General features: G+C 47.1%; 1 protein-coding gene across 6 annotated transcripts in view; it reads right to left on the bottom strand.

Annotated features, from left to right (window-relative positions):
• Positions 1-18,969, bottom strand: part of Stat92e (Signal transducer and transcription activator Stat92E) — a 158,529-nt gene that overhangs the window by 64,155 nt on the left and 75,405 nt on the right. Inside the window, exon 1 of one of the 6 annotated variants that reach the window (XM_077707420.1) lies at positions 2,980-3,170. The exons of the other annotated variants lie outside the window; for them this stretch is intronic. The gene's annotated coding sequence lies outside the window, so the exon portion shown is untranslated. Of the gene's footprint in view, positions 1-2,979; positions 3,171-18,969 lie in introns of those variants that run through there. 6 annotated transcript variants of the gene reach the window in all.

The following is an 18,969-nucleotide window of genomic DNA, read 5'->3' as shown; positions in this document are numbered from 1 at the left end:
GTAACAACTTAAGCAAAGAATTAAATTGATCTAGAACTCAGCCTGCCAACTTCCTAACAAATGTGCATGAGAAACTGCAAATTCAACATAAACTTCCAACCCATGCAGCCGCCGTTAACATCTCAATTTATCATGCGCAAGCCTATATCCTCCTCAAGTTACCCTCCACACAATCGGCGCCTTACCCTGCCACCCCAAAGTAACTTGCCTTCAATGGAGGGAGTGCCATGGAGGCCTTCCCTCCCATAGAAAATATAGGGGAGCAGGTCGCCTAATGCAACTTACAAAGATTTCTTTCGGACCAGGGTATCTCACTTAGCACTTGGGATGAACAACATCTAATTCCGAACTCCCATACCTTAATTTCCCTGCATCACGTCTAATTCCTCTAGCCGCCAGGCACTTTAAAGTACTCAGTAAATACAGCATCATTTTCTGCCGTACCAGTGCTCCGAGTATTATACAACACCAGATGGATAAAACTCATTGTACGTTGTCTTCACAGCACCTTTATGACGTATCAAAAGTTTTTTGCAGACTCAGTCCCATCATTTTGTTTAACTAAAGGTCATTAAGTACATTTAATCTTTCTGAAGGAATAAAAAACAGTTGTGCATGTGTAGTGCCACTTTTGGGCGAGAATTTTCCCACCAAAGTTGACCAGTGTGTGGAGTGCAGCGTATTACTTGTACGCAGATCATTCTTAGTGGTGGTCAAGAACACTGCTTTGCCTGATGCCTTCAGAAAAATGTTGGCTCTGTTTAAGAAGCAAGGAATGCAGTCGTCTTTCATTGCTGAAATCCCCCAAGCATGATTCTTTGCAATTTCTTGACCATATCCCACTGCTTCGAGTGTCTCCTATCTCTTGGGGCTATTCATTCACAATTTTGGGCCAGCTCAATCCGAAGGTGTAGAAAAGCAGCAAGGGCCATTTCTTCTTGTTTCAGATTCATGTTGGAAAACTTATTCCCAGACTTCTCAAATAAAGTGCCCTCACACAAACAAATCTACAGTCCCTGTAGCTAAGCTTCTAAACAGGAAACAAATTTACGGATTGCAAAAAAAAAACAGATGTCCCAGTCATTCCATACACACTAGAGCATGAGCGTAGGCCATGAAAACAAAATACAAGACTGATGGACTAAAAAAAAAAAAAATAACACCACCAATATTACCGCAAACTTCAAAGAAATGATAGATACATTAAAAACACGCATAAAGTAGTGCCACTCCCAGTCCCTTTCCAGTGATTTTCGCATGTCGCAAAATCTTGTTCACGCGCTTGGCAGCCACTGACCTAAGCCACCGGCAAGAATCATCACTGGGCGACGGAGTAGGGCTTCCAGGCCAGTTTGCGTGCCAACATGCGGTTAACACACTGACAAAAATGTTAGTGCCGACCCATAGTATGTCACCATAGAGCAAAATTTGAGTTTTTGTTTTATTTCTTGCGTTTTACGGTTAAAGGAACGCCTTGTGTGGCTGGAATGGAGCTCTGAGTTACCACAGGATGGTACTTTGAAACTGAACAAACTTGTATTTTGTCTTCATGGCCCCGTCAAGCATGTCCGAAGCGTGCTGTAAACTAGAAATTCATGTCAACTGCCGCATCCCATTATTGTGCTGCAGGCATCGTTATAATGGGCAAGCAGCTACTGCCTTCAGTGACGTTCCACAAAATGAAAATTGTTTATATAAACAAGCATGTCTTGAAATGTAAAAAAATGCTTCCTGTGCATTGTTTGGAAGATAAGGGTCCTGTTGTGCATCTTATTTGGCATGCGCGCTTTGTGTATACTATTTATTTGAGTGCAGCTTGTCTACTACACGTTCGTTATCACCAGAAATTTTTACCGCGAAGTTGTACTTCTGCAACAGCGGAAAGTACAAATTCAAGTAGTAGCGATTTCCTTGCCTTTGTTGACATTCCAATACCCAGAAACGCGGGTAACCTTCACAGGCTAGCCCATTACCAAACTATTCCGCCGTCCAAACATTTACAAAATAGATCTTTGAATTTTCTAACAATCGCACTGACGCCTAAGGAATCCAAAGGCGGGCCCGCCTTGTAGCATTCGCTGCCCACGTGCTAGTGCGCGCCAAAAAGCCCGCCCCGAGCGGTGAAGGCGGATTTTCGGGCTATTTTACATTTAGAGTGGATGTCAAAGTTTTTTCCTCCCGCTGTTTTGCATAAACGACTACCAGCGACATTTCACTCTGCCACTTTATTTAAAAACAATCCGCCGGCGTAGCCTCCGCGCTAACGAATCGCGCACAGCACACACTACGCGCGCGCAGGAGAGGAGGCAGCGGACGCGACGGGAAAGGGCGCCGCGATTGCACTTTTTCGCAGGAACCGGCGTCAAATTTGGGAAATCACGCCAACACACGCGCGTACGAGAGCCCGGCGATTCGGATCAAGCCAAATACGCCCAGTAAACTGCTACTTTTGGGCGATTCCGCAGGGCCAGACCATGACTGCGCACTGCGAGTTGGTTGACACGCGCCGCCAGCCAATGCGGCGATAAGAGGGACCAAAAAAAAAAAAAAAAATCGCACGCGTGCGCCCACACCGCCGGAAACCGCGTGAACCGTAGCGCCGACCTAAGTATAGTTAGAAACGGCATGAAAACAGAAACACAGCTGGAACGGAGAGCCGCGCGGAGTGACACCACGGGCTAAGGTGCTGTCAACGGCCCGGGCAAATTTCGGCGATTCATGAGGCATATCGGGACGCACTACCGTCCGCGGGCAAGGCCGGCCGACAGCGTGCATGACAACGCGCTAAATTGACTCTAGGCGACAAAACCTCACCCGCACGGTTCCCCACCACAACTGTCGGCGGCCTCAAGGCGCGAAACGGAGCCCGTCCGCGTCGTACACCGCTACCACCACGACATGTGCACGGCGCGTTCAGCCATTAGCTCCCTCGCGAAAGGGTTGAAGGGCAACTACGTCGGTGCACTCGGCATCGCTCACCTGTTTCCGACGAAGAGAACAGCCGCGAAGAAGGCGCTACGGTGTCCCCACAGTCCCGCACGACGATTCGCGAACAGACAGCGATGACCGAGCACAAAATGCGACGCTGCTCGCCTCACAGCCACGGCATTTTTTTCCACACAATAACGATCGCCATTTCCCCGACTGACGTCAGCTGCGACGACGGAGGGAAAAAAGCGAAAGAGAAAAGAGCGGAAGGGACAGCTAGCGCCTCGCCGCGGCGGCCGCCGCAAGTAGCGAGATCAAGAAACTGCGCGCGGCAGGCAGCGGAAAGGGGGGAGTAGACAGGCACCTCAGGGCGCGGCCTTTCCAAGAACGTCGCGACGATTGCCGCTTGTCGGACGCGCACGCACGCGTTCCCATTTCGTTTGCCTGCGCGCCTGACAGCCGCGCGAGCGCGGGAACGGCACGCGCCACGCGTGGACGATTCGAATTCGTGTTGCTCCGCACCAGGCAGGTGCGCGCGCGAGACAACACACAAACACCAAGCGACGCGCGCTGCCGCGTCTCTGAGCAAATGCCAGCGTGCCGCGCAAAAACACTCAACCGGGGGTAGCGAAATGTTTACACGTGTTGACTCATGCTTCTCGAGGAGGAGAGGCCAACAATGTCAGTTTGTACACGGCTGCGTACGAAACAGAAGTGCCGAGTGCTTTGAGCAGAACATAAGATGGCATTTCAAGAAGCAAAGCTAAGAAAAGGCATGATTGTCGTCGCTTTACCATGGCCACAGCAGAAAGAAGCTGTAGACCTAAATTATGCCCTCAAGAATGACGGATTAACCCCCCCCCCCCCCCTTTCTTTCCTCTTTTCTGCAACTGACTTGAAGGCAAAGGGGCGTTAGATGTGGGAGGAGCGTTGATTAAAGTAAAAAAATTAACTTGGCGCAGCAAAACAGGCTAGCAAGCGTTGAGGTTGTGGTCCAATATCAAAAACCTAGCGCCATGAAGGTGAAGCCAAAAAAAGGAATAAGTCAACTTGCATCGAACTTACCGCAAATAGCGGCCCCATCTCTTCGATGAACGGATGGACATGGAATACCTTCCAAATGAAGGAGGTGGCACTGCCACTGCAGTACCGCATTGCCCGCTTGGCAATTTGCTACATCATAAATCGCGAAAGACTATTTGTGCTTGCAATGCCGTGCCAGGTTCGCCCGGCTACTTTTCGTGGCCAGTTTTCACGGGAAACAATTTACCCCTGGTAACATCTTACTGCGCGCCGCACACATAAACACACAAAAAAGACGTGATGAAGTGATAGAAGAAATATTCCCACCTTTGTAGGGGTAGGGAACCAAGCTGTACATTCTATCTTATTTCTTTATCGGGGTAAAGTTCGCTATGCGCAGGCCACATTATGAGCTTTTCCGGCATATTTATTTATTTATTTACTTAGTTACAATAAAAGTTTGCCCAAAAAGTTCAATTTTCCCCGCACCATCTTTCTCGCCGCTGTGACGACTGTGAAGGCACGCTGGAAGTCCGCAGGGCCAAATTTAACCGATTTAGAGCGCGTCTGAACAGTATAAACCGCGCAAGAAGGAACGCAAGATCGCTACTAACCATAAAATAGATGAACGTCAATGCTAAAAAGGCTCAAACAGCATAAAATATAATGAACAAGTTCACTGCGGCATACTATGCCGCAGTGAACTTGTGCCACAAATATTTGCAGTACCGTTTGAAACGGTACCGCAAATCTTTGTGGCACCATTGCGACACCTTACAAATACACTAAGGCCTTAGACTACGTGCTCGACCGCCGAACACTTAATTGAAGCATTACACGATGTTAATCAACATGACGCTGCCACGAGCAAGAGTTCGACTAATTGCTTCCGAAACATGCCCGAAACGCAACCCCAAAAAGCCTGACGCACCCTTTGTCGAAGTTCTGGAGGTCTCCTCCCTTCCCCTCACCGTTTTATATACATGCATAACGTTCAGTTGCTGTTTGAGATCTTTTGCGCATGCTCGCGGCAATATGCCAGGACTGCGGTAAAGGCCTCCGCTCTGTCCGTCTGTGACGAGGCGATGATTCAGGCGTTTAAGTGCGGAGAAGCAACGCGGTCGTGTGTAATGAAATCGCTCTTTTATTTCGCTTTATGTGAGCGGAGGCGAAGAAAACCTCGTAGGAATTAATTATGCCATTTATTTCCCTGTCCTTATGCGGCATGACACACATTCATGAACTCCTGAAATCACAGCGCAACTAGAGCTTCTCTATTTATTTTATTTTTTGGTGGGTGTTCGCATCAAACGTGCTTTGCAGACCATACGTGCAATATTGACTGGGCATATCGAACTATAAATCGATAAAAGCTTTTTTTTTTTTTTTTTCGCAATGGCTGCTCCACATCTCTGCTCCTACTAGGGCAGCAGACGTTGCAATTATAACAGCCTTCCTTATTGATGCAGCAGTTTGCGAGGATGCCTCCAATTTCGCTTCAGGAATGGTATCTAAATTTTACGCGTGAGCAGATGTTTTCATTTTGAAGATCCGCGCCGCGGCTGTTTATGAAGCTCAGCGATAAAAGCCAAGAAAATGTGTTGCGATTCAATGTTATTCTGCGGAGGGTGGAGCCTCCTAGTTCAGGTCATAGAGGGAAAGAATGCCATGCCAGCGAAAAAACGAGTTGCTGGGCAACACCCAGGATATTCGGTGTGTGGCGCTGTAGGCGGCAGCGTCCGAAGCGCGTCGTCTGCTACAGTGCCAAATGGCGCTCACCCCGCTCGAAAGTACCGATTTCATCGCGAACTTTAAACAAATAATGTAGATATTGAGGAAAACATGTGAAAAAACAGTGGTGATTCACTAGCCACTTTCTCACAGGGTATTTATGACGTCACAGGATCTTGCTTATATGATTGGCGGCCGCTCTGGGCGATTGTAATTGATTGATTGATTGTGGGGTCTAGCGCGCCGACGTAACGCAGGCGATGAGGCGCGCCGTAGTGGAGGGCTCCGGATTAATTTTGACCACCTGGGGATCTTTAACGTGCGCCGAAATCTCGAACACACAGGCGTTTTTTAGCTTTTCGCCTCCATCAGAAAAGCGACCGCCGCGGCCGGGAATCGAACCCATGACCTCGTGCTCAGCAGCGCAACGCCTTAGCCACTGAGCCACCGCGGCTCTGGGCGATTGTAGTGGGGCGTCCAAGTTCCAGCTTGCCGCATCGTTTCAATGCTAAGGTCCAGCTATTACACTACTACCTGTGTTTTAGTGTTCTCTCTATTGCGTCACTGTTGACGTTTTTTAGCGCGACATTTAAATGTGTTTTTTTTTTATATTACTAACGTTTTACTGGTTAAAAAAAAACGTCTTGCATGGCTGGCATATAAAGCTGAATGAGTCACCAACAACGCCGTCCTTTCAAATTTAAGTTTTGTATATTGTCTTCATTTTCGTTCAAACTCGAACTTCCCGCCCACAGACACAGACACATACGTACGCGGGTGCTAAGTTCTCACATTCGTTGACACCTATCGCTGCAGTATTAGGCGACCGGTAACATGCGCAAAGGCTCATGGGTACGTCGTCTATTTGTATAAGGCATTGACCGGTGCCAACGAGAGTAGCATTCCCGTGTATTCGACGGAATTACCCTCGCGCTGGGTTGCCAATTTGCATGTGAACGCTTCAGTGTTTACGTAAAATTTCTGCTCGCCCCACTTCGTCGGTCACGTCGGGTTTAGCCGGAGACGATGCGACGCCGGGGCAGGGGACCGCGCCGAGCGGCCTTGATCGCGTAATGGCCCTACTTAGCGCCGGCGACGCCGTCCTTGAAAGAACACCGTCCAGGGAACAAGGCCTACAAGCTGTACCTCTTTCATCGGAGATATGCAATCGCCACATTCAGCCTTTCTTTTCCGTTTGGCCCAAATGAAAAGAAACACCACCAACCGCGACTCGACATGGAACAACGAGTACGTCCGCGGGACCTCTCTGCGAGGGGCATTTGCACCAGAAGATGGTTGCTGAAAGCAGCCCGTTCGTCTTGTTTCGGTTCCCTTCTCTTTATCAATGCCTGTAACCTGCTGGCGACGCCCAGGGTAGCGCTTCGCGAGGTGAGGCAGCAGGCGCACGCAAGCGGGGCGAATTGAGCAGAATTCAAAATCTTTAAAAAACGGTTCCGAGGATGAAAACAAAAAGGACGATGGTTCACTCACGAAGCGCTCGTGCTGTCAGGATGGGCCGAGCGTGCGAACGTCAACCCTAATTTCACTTATGTGTATGGTAGGCCGGCGGGAGGTCTCTGTGCCACCGTTTCTTGTTGTCAAGATCAAGAAAGTGAACGTTGCAGTGTGACATGAATATGCTATCCGAGATTTCGGGAATAGTAATCATCAACGTCATCCTGATCCTATTTATGCCAACTGCAGGACAAAGGCACCTCCGGTTGATTTCCAACTGCTCGTACCTTGGGATGTGAGAATCCATTTTTGCCCCAAATTTCTTTACCTCATCCCACCTTCGAATTAACTCTTCCGGCAGCCACTTTGCAACCCTGGTGGTCCATCGATCGGTCGTCATTCTCTGCCTTACTTGCCCAGACCCTTTCTTCTGATTTGTTGTTCTCGATTTTGTTCCCTAATACAAGACGCTAGTTACCTATTCGGAAGAGTTGTCGTTATTTCTGCGGCTCGTTGGGCTGACTTAAGTTGTCTTTCCACGTGTTTGGTGGGATACGGCCGTCCGTCACATGGCGTTTTGCCGTAGGCCAGTTGGTAATAGGCCGGTTCGTAACAGCGGAACATTAGTCATAGGCTGGTTCGACATTAAAATGGGAAAGTTCCGCATACGTCGGACCACAGAAATGTCCACGTGTTTTTTTTTTTGTTTTTTTTTTTTTTTTTTTGAAGAGCAGGTGGGCCGCAAAGAAATAAACTTTTAATGACTGAAAAGAGGGAGGCGAGGCAGGCAGCTTGGCAGCATAAAACGTGTTGGAAGAGGGGTCATGAAGAACCTCGGGAAACGCGGTGCCACTGCAAACCACCAATGGAACACAGAATAAATCGATACTCACCGTAATGCTGCGCCTTGTTTGATGGAGAAGCGACAACTTTCCGAGCTAGGCCTCCACCCCGAATACGAAGATATTTCTACCGCCGCACTGAGAAGCCTTCACTAGAGAAGGGCCCACTCGACATCGTCTTCGCCCCCATACCATCCCTCGCAGATAAACTTCATAGTTTCACTCCAATATTTGCCTACAAAATTCTTAGACACGCCCACCTTTCTGGAGAAAAGCTGATTGAAGCCGATGTATGGCTGGTTTCTTTCATTCTTTTTTTTTTTTCGCCTTGTTATTTGAGGATAAACACGCTCGTTCTGAGTGATCATGGCTTTGACATGGCCCGATAAGTTGGCCTGCAAACCTCTGATATGAATAGGCATTAGAGTATTTATTTCTCATCGGTTTGACTATTTAGTCGGTAAACCAGATTCAGGTTGGCTTCACGGAAAACTGATTTGTAGTTTTAATCTGGCTGAATTAATGGGCCCGTCGCGTTCCCACCAGGAAGCTGATGTTCTGCTTACTGCGAATAAATTTAGAAAAATACAGCATGTACCAGCTTAAATGATCTGTTATTCGCACTTTATTAAGAAATACGTGGCCTCGTTCGTGTAGCTCGTTTGTCACACCACATCGTGACATATCGTCGTTGGCAAATGAATTATTCGGCGAATTTGAAAAGGGCACGACAGTATGTATCGCTGCATGCGTTTCTTTTTATAACGCCGAAATTACCCACAATTTCTTTGACAGTTCCTGTAGTCAAATTAAGCCCAGTCTCTGTCGCACACTCAAGCTCACCGCCGAAGGCAAAGGTGAATGGATGTTATTAGCTGCGTACCTGATTTCTGATTTTTAACATTTCTGACCTTTAACGTGTTTTTTTTAAACCTGTTGACCCCCGTAATACTTTAAAATTTGGCAGTATTTCACAAGGCATATGCAGCATTGAATTGTGTTGGGCGATCCCCCAGGTAGAGGTTAATAAAATATTCCGCACTTTCGCTGATAAGCAACTTTCGCCAATTTTTTGTGGTTCTAATTGCGACAACTTTGTGCCACGATTCCCCCAGGACACAACGTTATGTGCTTTACTTCATTTATTTTCCTCAAGGGTCACTAACGAAATGGACATTACACGACAGGAAACACTGCAAGTGATCGGCAAGTGCAAAAGGGGATGCGCAACAAAGCAGTAGGAACAGTAAAAGAGCCAAGTTATATAAAGGCGGACAAAACAAAAGAAAAATGTGTGAATACACGCGGATTGTCACGGAGCAGTGGAAGAATTCCTTACACCGTTGGGAAACCTCGTTAAAGAAACCTCGTTAAAGCAACTGCACCGTGTGCGGAGTCGGGCGTTTGTGTACAGCGACGAATTTCGGTAGAAGTAAGCCGCTGTTTACGAGATAGGGGCAAAGGGAAGGGGAGAATGAAAACATGTCTACGCAGCGCACAGCAGGAACACGACACATCGGATAAATAAAAAAAAAAAAAACATGCTCAACAAATTATACACATAACAGTTATCTCACGAACAAAATACGCTTTATTTTCTCTCCTCTTTCCACCCACGGATAAAAAGTCGCATGACAGCTTATAAATAAAAGTATAAAAGATTAGGCGTCAATTTCTGCGTTCGATCATAACGCGGGACTTGTGAACTGTATAGCATAAACGAAGCACAGCGCTTTATCTTCTATATAGTTCTTCATTCCCTGAGAGTGAAACTTACGAGGTTCTGGCACTCCTGCACGACGGGGGCTGAACACATGAACGACGGCGTTTTCGTTGGGCGGAGTATTTCTTAGCTACTTGAGTCTTTTTTTTTTTTCTTTTGGGGGGGGGGGGGGGGGTGGCTAGGGCGTTGTGCTATTGAGCGCGAGGACGTGGGTTCGATTCACGGCCGCGGCGGCCGCTTTTCTGATGGAGGCGAAAAGCAAAAATGCCCGTGTGCACGAGATTTCGGTGCCCGTTAAAGATCCCCAGGTGGTCGAAATTAATCCGGAGCCCTCCACTACGGCGAGCCTCATCGCCTCCGTTGCGTCGGCGCGTTAAAGTTTCTAAGTGACTATAACACCACTAGTGCCGGTGACCATCTATTCCACTGTTCTCAGTTTTTGGTGTTTTTATTTATTTATTTATATTAAAACGTTTATGTTCACTTAACAAAGCCCTTGAACTGAAGTGAATTTGTAGAAGCCTTATCAGTAGCCACATTGTGAAGTGTAACGCAATATGCAGCTCGGTTATCAAATAAAGTCTTAGTCAATATCTGAATACTTAGCCGAAATCAAGAGCTTTTGTTTGTTTGTAATGGCGACAGCAGAGTGAATACCATGCGCCGTTTGTGGCCGACGCACGAACTGCCTCAATGACGTCACTACGGCTTGCAAGGCGTTTTCACGCTAGCGCATAAGACTCGGAGGGTCAAAAATCCGGTGCCTTAATGGCCGACCGCGCAAGGAAAAGAAAAGTAAAGTAACTATCGGTTCACTTAGGTCTAGATGGGAATCGAACCCAGGGCCTACGGAATGCGAAACGAGCACCCATTCCTAACGCCTCCACGGCTCCACGGCTGTAGTGGACTAACGGTGCACCCAGTGAATACGTTTGGGCCTTTGACTAAGCAACGTTATTAGATACACGGACTGAGGCCCACACGAGTAAGTTGAACATGCTAATTACGGAAGTAAGGCGAGCGGCAAACTGTGTTCTCGCTAAATGTTCTCTCTGCTTGGCGATGCGAACGCGGGCATGTGCCAGCTTGGTGGTTGACCCAGACGAGAAAGTGTCTGAATCCGGTTTTATTTCTTTCGAAAGGGCTCCGCGTTTCCGCTTAAGTCGGGTGGATTAACAGGGGCCGTTACTCTCAGACATTTATTAACACGTATGTTTCGATCTACGCACGCAGAGAGCAAAACGGGAGAGGGTGAGGTATTTAATAATTTTCCGCACCATCTAACTCTGAAATAAAGGTGACGCAGCGAAGGCAAAGTCTGCGCACACAGTGTTTCGTGAAAGATTTTTCGCTTGAGATTTCCCAGCCTGGCGTCTAGCTATATCTATTGGATGATTGAATTCATCCTTCCGCTTGAGCAAAAGGGCACGCACTGAGTGCTCAGAAGGGTAAGCTGAAGGGCCAGTTGGTACATTGTTAAACTAAGAAAAACAGCGCAAACGACGGGACGAAGAAAGGTAAGACTAAACACAGGCGCTGACGAACAACTGAGCGCTTTATTGCAGCAGAAAACATATATGTAGACAAAGGAAAACAACAGAAGGACCGATAATGACCTAGGAGATATCACATCGGGAAAAACACGATATCTCGTAAACCTGACCCGCCACGTGCCGATACAAAGTCTAAAGTTCAAGATAGGAACAGCATTTCCTTTTCCAGAAGGGAAACTGATGCCTCACTAATACAAGCACCTCCTTTCTTTTTGATCTTAAACGCTTCAAAGATTTCCCGCTCTCTTCGTCCAGGATACCGCGCGAGAATCGCGCAGTCATGGAAGAGGGGTTCGCAGCCGCAGGAAGCGCAATGCGTTGCCAAGGTGGTACTTGATGACGTCCTTACATTGTTGGCATGCTCCCTCAGGCGATCATTGACAGGTTTACGAGATATCGTGTTTTTCCCGATGTGATATCTCCTAGGTCATTATCGGTCCTTCTGTTGTTTTCCTTTGTCTACATATATGTTTTCTGCTGCAATAAAGCGCTCAGTTGTTCGTCAGCGCCTGTGTTTAGTCTTACCTTTCTTCGTCCCGTCGTTTGCGCTGTTTTTCTTAGTTTAACTGAGTGCTCAGCCGACGCGCCATCGATGGTGAGACCGAGGGGCCAAGCGGCGGCAAAGCAGCGCTTCCGTGTGCGTGCATCGTGCGTTTCTCTAGCCTTCATTCTTGTAAACTCAGTCAGCACAGTGTTTTCATGTATCAGTCGTTAAACCCTCGCCTAGTCACGTGGGTCCCATGCACTGAACCACGCGCACAGACGGCCCAGCCACCGCTGGGTGACCGGGCGCTGTCGAAGCAGCTGCTTCACCCTCGCCAAGTCACGTGACATGAGCAGCGGCGAAGTTCCGAGCAAGTGAAGCAATAAGACAAAAAGGCCCAGCGTGCGCGCCGGCGGCTCAAGTTCATTGCGGCGCGATGAATAACCTTGAAAGATGTCGCGTAGTGGAGCTTCCGCTTTAATAAAGGCCAGCTATCCGGGGGCTGCAGTCAGTCTTGGGCAGTAACTAGTTACTAGTAACGCGTTACCGGTAACTAGTTACTTTTTTCAGTAACTTGTAACTGTAACTAGTTACTTTTAAGTTAGAGGAACTTGTAACTGTAACGCTGTTACTTTTTTGTGGAGTAACTGTAACGAGAAATATCGTTACAGTTACTTTATTTCTATAAAAAATTATCCTACAGCAGCACTCATTAACGACCAATGTACAGTTTGCGCGTTTCACTTTTTCGGCCTTTCTTCCGCAGAACCTTCGTCTACTTCATCTATGCCAGCTCACTCCCTTCTTATGGGTGTAAAACATCTGGACTAGAAATGTTTAGGCGTGCACGTGTGCGTGGTGTCCCACGCGGTCTACTAAGGGCTCAAAGTTTCTAAGTCTAAGCTGCAGTATTTTCCTCAGCAGGGCGACATCGCTCTCCCCCAGGCCATAAATAACGCCGCGACACGTGCCTAAGCGCACGGGGATGCATGTTGATGCGCCACAACCTGTAGTCCGACGCGTGGCTGCACCATTTTCGCCACACCTGGAGTGCAGTAGAAGTGTTTGACACAAAGGCAAACAGGAAAAAAACCACCCACAAATGCCGAACAACGCACTGAAACAATTTCACTTTCGCGGAAGCCTGGAAAACTCCGGTCAGGGCGTCGCTTTCTCATTAGCGACGTGCAGCCCCGTTTGCAGGGTCATAAAACGCCGCGGGTAGCCTCTCGGCGGCCTCGCGCTCGTCCAGCCCTGTGCGCGCTGTAGAGTGTTCGATTCACAATTCGCAGTTGCTTGCGACCATTCTTCGCTTTAGAGACCCCTGGCCGTATTTGGGACCACGCGTTTGGCACCCCTGGTCTAGAGGCTTCATCGAGCTGTACCAAGTGCTCGAACGAGGTCGAGGAAGTAAGAAATTTCATGCCCCTCCACACATACGACGACCCCAACGATGGTGGCCCCCGAGTGCCCTCACACCAGCCAGCATCTTGGCCGGCAGGCGTCTGACCACACTGCCACTGCACGAAGAAATGTTCTCGGAAAGCCCCGCAACTTCGTTTCGAGGGCTGTAGGCGAAATGAAAAGAGTAGCTACATCTGCTTTTGAATGTTAGTTGCAAGGAATACTTGGGCGAGCTTCGTTCGGCCTACGCCTCAAAGCAAACAAAGGGAGGGGTTCCTGGGATCGGCGACGTGATTGCTGTAGAAGGCTGGGATTGCGAGAGCAGTTTTTCCCGGTTGAAACGGCAAAATCCGCCTTTGTGCCTTTGTGAGGACGGGGGAAGGGGGGGGGGGGTAGAGAAAGAAGGGGAACAGTAAAGCGTTCATTTAAGTTTCTATTCCCTTTGGAAATATCTTGTCTCCTTCCGGGGATGGGGGTGGCTGGGGGTTGAGGCGGGAGAACGACTCCCAGGGCCCACGGACAAACGTCGCTTCGGCGAAGGCTCAAATTGGTCTCCGTCCCCGACCACAAGTACAATAAAAAGTTAACGAAGTGCTTTTTTTCAGTATCTTTCAAAAACACCTCGACAACCTATGTACTCGCACGTCCTTTTCCCCTTTCTTCCAGGGGCCTTCCGTCGATCCGCCACCTCCGCCTCCGTTTTCCCATTCTCTCTCACTACGCGGAGTGGTCAAGCGACGGCATTGTAGGCGAAAATAAGTTATGTTGACATTGAAAGATTGTTTCGGCTGTATTGTCCTCCAACTCGGTATAGTACAAGTTCAGCCTTTCTGATTCCAACTTTGCAAATAAATTTCTTGCAGTGAGAGTGCAGCAACCAAAAAATAAAGTTCCTTATGATGGATAGCAATACTTCCGTAATAAAAAAATGAGGCGTAAACAGCAATTGTTGGTTTTGGGCATGAGTGTGCATCATTTTAGGATCCGCTCGTGGAGGCTTTACTATAGTTCATCTCACAAGCTACCTGCAGCACTGTGGAGGCTACATTGTTGTCCCCCTCAGGGCGCCTAACTCATCGCGAAGGAAGCGACAAAAGGCGCTGGGGCCGTGCGGTGCCACTTGCCGAGAGGGGAGAAGGGAGTGTCCTTTCAGGACCCCCTTCACGGCTGATTTGGTGCCCTCAGCGGGCGCACTATTGATAACAATGTAGCCTCCACAGTGCTGCAGGTAGCTTGTGAGATGAACTATAGGTGTAATTTTTACTACCTGCATGCCTTCGTGCATTTCTATTAAATAAGCCAAATCTTTTTAGCTAATACTTAGTTTTATACAGTAAAGGAAAAGTAACGACGTTACTTTTTTGCAGTAACTGTAACTGTAACACTGTTACTTTTTTTCGGTAACGTGCCCATGACTGGCTGCAGTTAACCATCCATGAACTGCAGTTTAGCTGATTCTCATTTGTGTGGTTGTGCGTATATTGTACCCAGGGAAGTATGTTTTTTATCATATTCTTTCTTGTGTGTATAGTGTGCTCAAGCAATATTTAGGGCTGAATTCAAGAGAAGAAAAAATACTCCGTTGATTCTTGATCATGTTTTCTTGGTGTGTGTAAAATCTGCCCTCACTTGACCTAGTTAGGCGTGTTGCAGTTTCTTATTATTGTTGCGTTACTTGATGCATATGCCAATGTGTCAGCCATTATTCAAGTCGCTGCATTTATTTTCTACCAACAACTTTTGTTTTATATATTATTGTAATCCTTTCCTTGATCCGAAAATTTAAAATGATCCGATGTTATCTTTATGCTGTCCTTTCCATTGCGATGTATGTGTCTCTATTGCATACTTATTCGAAATTTTATGTTCACGCCCTTCCTGCTAAAATCCCTGATCGGATTGGCAGTATGTCAAAATAAATAAATAAATTGATAACTTCCGTGGCTATATACCACCTCTGGAGGTTACTCCAAAAGCGGTGGTAGTGGGTCAGGGAGTCGTTCCTCATCCGCGATCTGCTCGACAGTGCGTCAGAGCGGCAATTTCTTTAAATTTTCTTTCACGACCCTGCGTCTATTTCGCACGTAAGGGTGACCTCCTGAGTGACTAATACAAGCGAACTTTAATTGCAGCAGACAAGCGCCCTCGTTGTCGACAATAAAACGGTCACGTTCGTTTGTGAAACTCACAAGCTCGAGCTTTGAACATTGCCAGCTGTCGTGGGAATGGATGTGTCATGCGCCGCACACCGCCGAAAACATCTGCGTGTTTTTAACTGGCGAGATTTAAGCGTCAAAAGCATGCGAATGATGCAAGTCTAATAAGGGGTACATATACATAACAAAGACGCCTAACAAAAGACGCGTAATGGATGCCTAATAAATAAAAGCCTAATGAACGCGGTTCTTTTGAAACGACTAGCTGCAATCACCGATGTTTTCACTGCATGAGCGATCACGTAGAAGACTCGGAAGGATTTGCCAGGGAGTTATTTATTCGTACCGGTGAGCATTCCGGTCACCCTTTCTGCACCTTGCAGAACGCAGCGCCCCCTAGTTGTTGTTGTCCACTCGCGCACCTGTTGAAATGATAGTCTGAATCTAATCTTTAGTGTTCAGGGCTTCGTTATTGCACGCACGACAACTTCAACTGAAAAAAAAAAAACATTCGTGAGTCGTTCCACTCTGTGAAGGTGTATGACCACACTTTCACGGAAGGTGTATTATTTGACACACGACATAGAGGTGGCACCGAATTTAGGTGAAATGTGCGAGGGAATTCCATTTCTCTCGAGCTTTGACCTTGGTCATTTCCAAGAAAGACACACATAGGCGCACGCACTTGAACTCGGGTTCCACTGCTCTCAAAAATAATCATGTGATGCGTGAGATTGTGGCCCAAGTCATGTTTTCACCTGCCGCGGTGGCTCAGTGGCTAAGGCGTTGCGCTGCTGAGCACGTGGTCGCGGGTTCGATTCCCGGCCGCGGCGGCCACTTTTCTGGTGAAGGTGAAAAGCAAGAACGCCCGTGTGTACGAGATTTCGGCGAACGTTAAAGATCCCCAGGTGGTCGAAATTAATCCGGAGCCCTCCACTACGGTGCGCCTCATCACCTTGCGTCGATCAATCAACAATCAATCACGTTTATTTGTAGCTCTAAAAATGGGACCTCACGGCCGGATTTGTAGTTATCTATAAAGCCGGTCATGATTCGGCTCTCAATAGAGTTTTAGGTTAGCGTGGTTCCGGGACTCGACTGGGCATATGCGCATTCGCTGCGGTAAAGTGGCTAATTCCGCTGACGGGCAGTCGGCCCTTGCCGTGCCCGGGCAGGCATGCGCAGTTGGGTTCCGGCACACACGGAACACATGGTACACGCGGTAACCTCTCTCTAATGAAGGGACCTTGCGGCACCACTAATAAACGCTTTCACTCTTTCTTTCGTGTCTGGAAGCACTGTGAAAGCTGTAGTTATTGGCAGCGCACGGAGCGGCACTGCGTAATTTTCTCGTCGCAGCGGCTACATTTTAGAACTTAGGCTTTGTTTTTGTTGCGATTATTTGTGAAGTGGCTACCTAATGCCTTTATTGCTGCAACGGCAGCAAGCCGGCCAATAGCAACCACGTCACTTAATTGACGTCATTGGAGCATGCAAACGATGCCCATTTTCAGAAAAAGAGAAAGGTCTTTTGAACAAGTTTCCAAGTTCTATATGATGGACGTATAACTGTAATATTTCGCTGGGATACTTTGACTAATTTCCGAAAGCATCTCTGATTTCGTAAAAAAAAAGCCTTGAAGAAAGGCGACAGGTCCCATCGCCCGAACGTCCACTCAGGACCAATCATGCAGGGACGGGGCCGTTCAGGTGGCACTTAAAAAATGGCCAGGTTTCTAACCGTCTTCAATTATGATATTTACTCTTTCCAGCATGTATATACACAGATCTGACACATACATGACCAACGTTGCATGCGTACAACGACGATGTCTCATGTGCATGCAAGAAAATAAAGTTTCTACTATTACTGCCTATGCGAAAGGAGTGGTTCTAGTAATACGTAACGGTTCCGGAATTTCCATGGCACGTACTGCGCTTAAAGTCTATCCTCCTATCCCACCAATACGCAAGAAAAATTTCCGGTTGTGCCACAATATGTCCGAGAAACGCTCTTTGATGGCCGATTCCGTGCTGCTGCGTTTACTTTTGTCCATCGCCGTGCGCGCGGCTCTGCCCCGTCATTAAGCAAATCCTTGATAGGACGCTCTTTCGGGCGTCTAACCCAACAGCTAGTTCCGCGACAAACCCATTTTTTTCCACATTGCGACGTCGTCCTTCCAACTGATGAGATATCTAAAAATAAATGGGACAAAAGAAGAAATGGTGACTGCACCCTCATCTTTAATGCATCTGATAAGCGGTTAAGAGCAAGGCGCAGCGCGCGCCAAGTAAAGAGATGCGTTGTTTCTTCGTGGGGGAAACACAAACAGTTGCTCGCACGGAGTTCAATAGACGACGCGACGCCGTATACGCGGAAATTACGACATGCGTGGGAAGCCTATACATGACACGCATGTAGGCTTGCTGCCGGTTGCATCGAAAGCGCGCGCAAAGCATCACACTCCGCGCTGTGACGTCGCCGCGGGAAAACGAATTTTACACTAAGCGGGGGGAAAACAACCTTGTGTTTAGGTCGACGCGAGTGTATACCCCGCGCCGCGTATACGTAGAAAATCACGTGACCTTCCGCGCAGCTGAAACAAGGAGCTATTTAAAGACGGCTTCATTGTACTACGTTGGCGGAAGTATACGGAACGTTCTCGCTAATTATTTGGCGCCGCGAACGAGAAATGGCAATTTTTAAGTCTGGTTGGATGTTGGGTTTTAATTTAACGCCGTTCGTGAGAACCAGCGATGAGTAGGCGTGTCATAGTGTAAACAAGTATGATTGTGTGGTTTTTCTGTCACCGGCAACCTATGCTTCTCACCGTTGTATCGCCGTCCGAACCTCGTTCTTTGCCTCACACCCGCCATCCTTTGTTTGTGATTACTATATATATATATATATATATATATATATATATATATATATATATATATATATATATATATATATATATATATATATATATATATATATATACACATACCTCGGCAAAGTTGGCGCGGCTCACTCAAACTCACTCACAATTTTTTTTTTCGAATCACCACTCACTCAAACTCAAACTCACATTGAGCGCAAAACTCAGAACTCACTCGGACTCAGAACTCAAAATGTACTCAGAACTCAAAATGTAATCAAAACTCAAAATGTGCTCAAACTCAAAATGTGCTCTAACTCAAAATGTAATCAAAACTCAAAATGTGCTCAAAACTCAAAATGTGCTCAAACTCAAAATGTACTCAAACTCAATATGGACTCAAACTCAATATGGACTCAAAACTCAAAGTGTACTCAAAACTCAAAGTGTACTCAAAACTCGAAATGTACTCAAAACTCAAAATGTACTCAAAAACTCAAAATGTACTCAAACTCAAACTGGACTCAAACTCAAACTGGACTCAAACTCAAACTGAACTCAAAACTCAAAATGTACTCAAAACTCAAAATGTACTCAAACTCAAAATGTACTCAAAACTCAAAATGTACTCAAAACTCAAAATGTACTCAAAACTCAAAATGGACTCAAAACTCAAAATGTACTCAAAACTCAAAATGAATTCAGAACTCAAATGGCCTCACATACTCAAACTCAAACTGGACTCAAAACTCAAACTGGACTCAAAACTCAAAATGTACTCAAACTCAAAATGTACTCAAACTCAA

This window comes from Haemaphysalis longicornis, unplaced genomic scaffold (assembly GCF_048455015.1).
Source record: "Haemaphysalis longicornis isolate Haplotype H1 unplaced genomic scaffold, Haemaphysalis longicornis Haplotype H1 scaffold_4, whole genome shotgun sequence".
Classification (NCBI taxonomy): Eukaryota; Metazoa; Arthropoda; class Arachnida; order Ixodida; family Ixodidae; genus Haemaphysalis; species Haemaphysalis longicornis.
The sequence above is the reverse complement of the archived record's forward strand: the minus strand, read 5'-3'. Positions and strand labels throughout refer to the sequence as shown.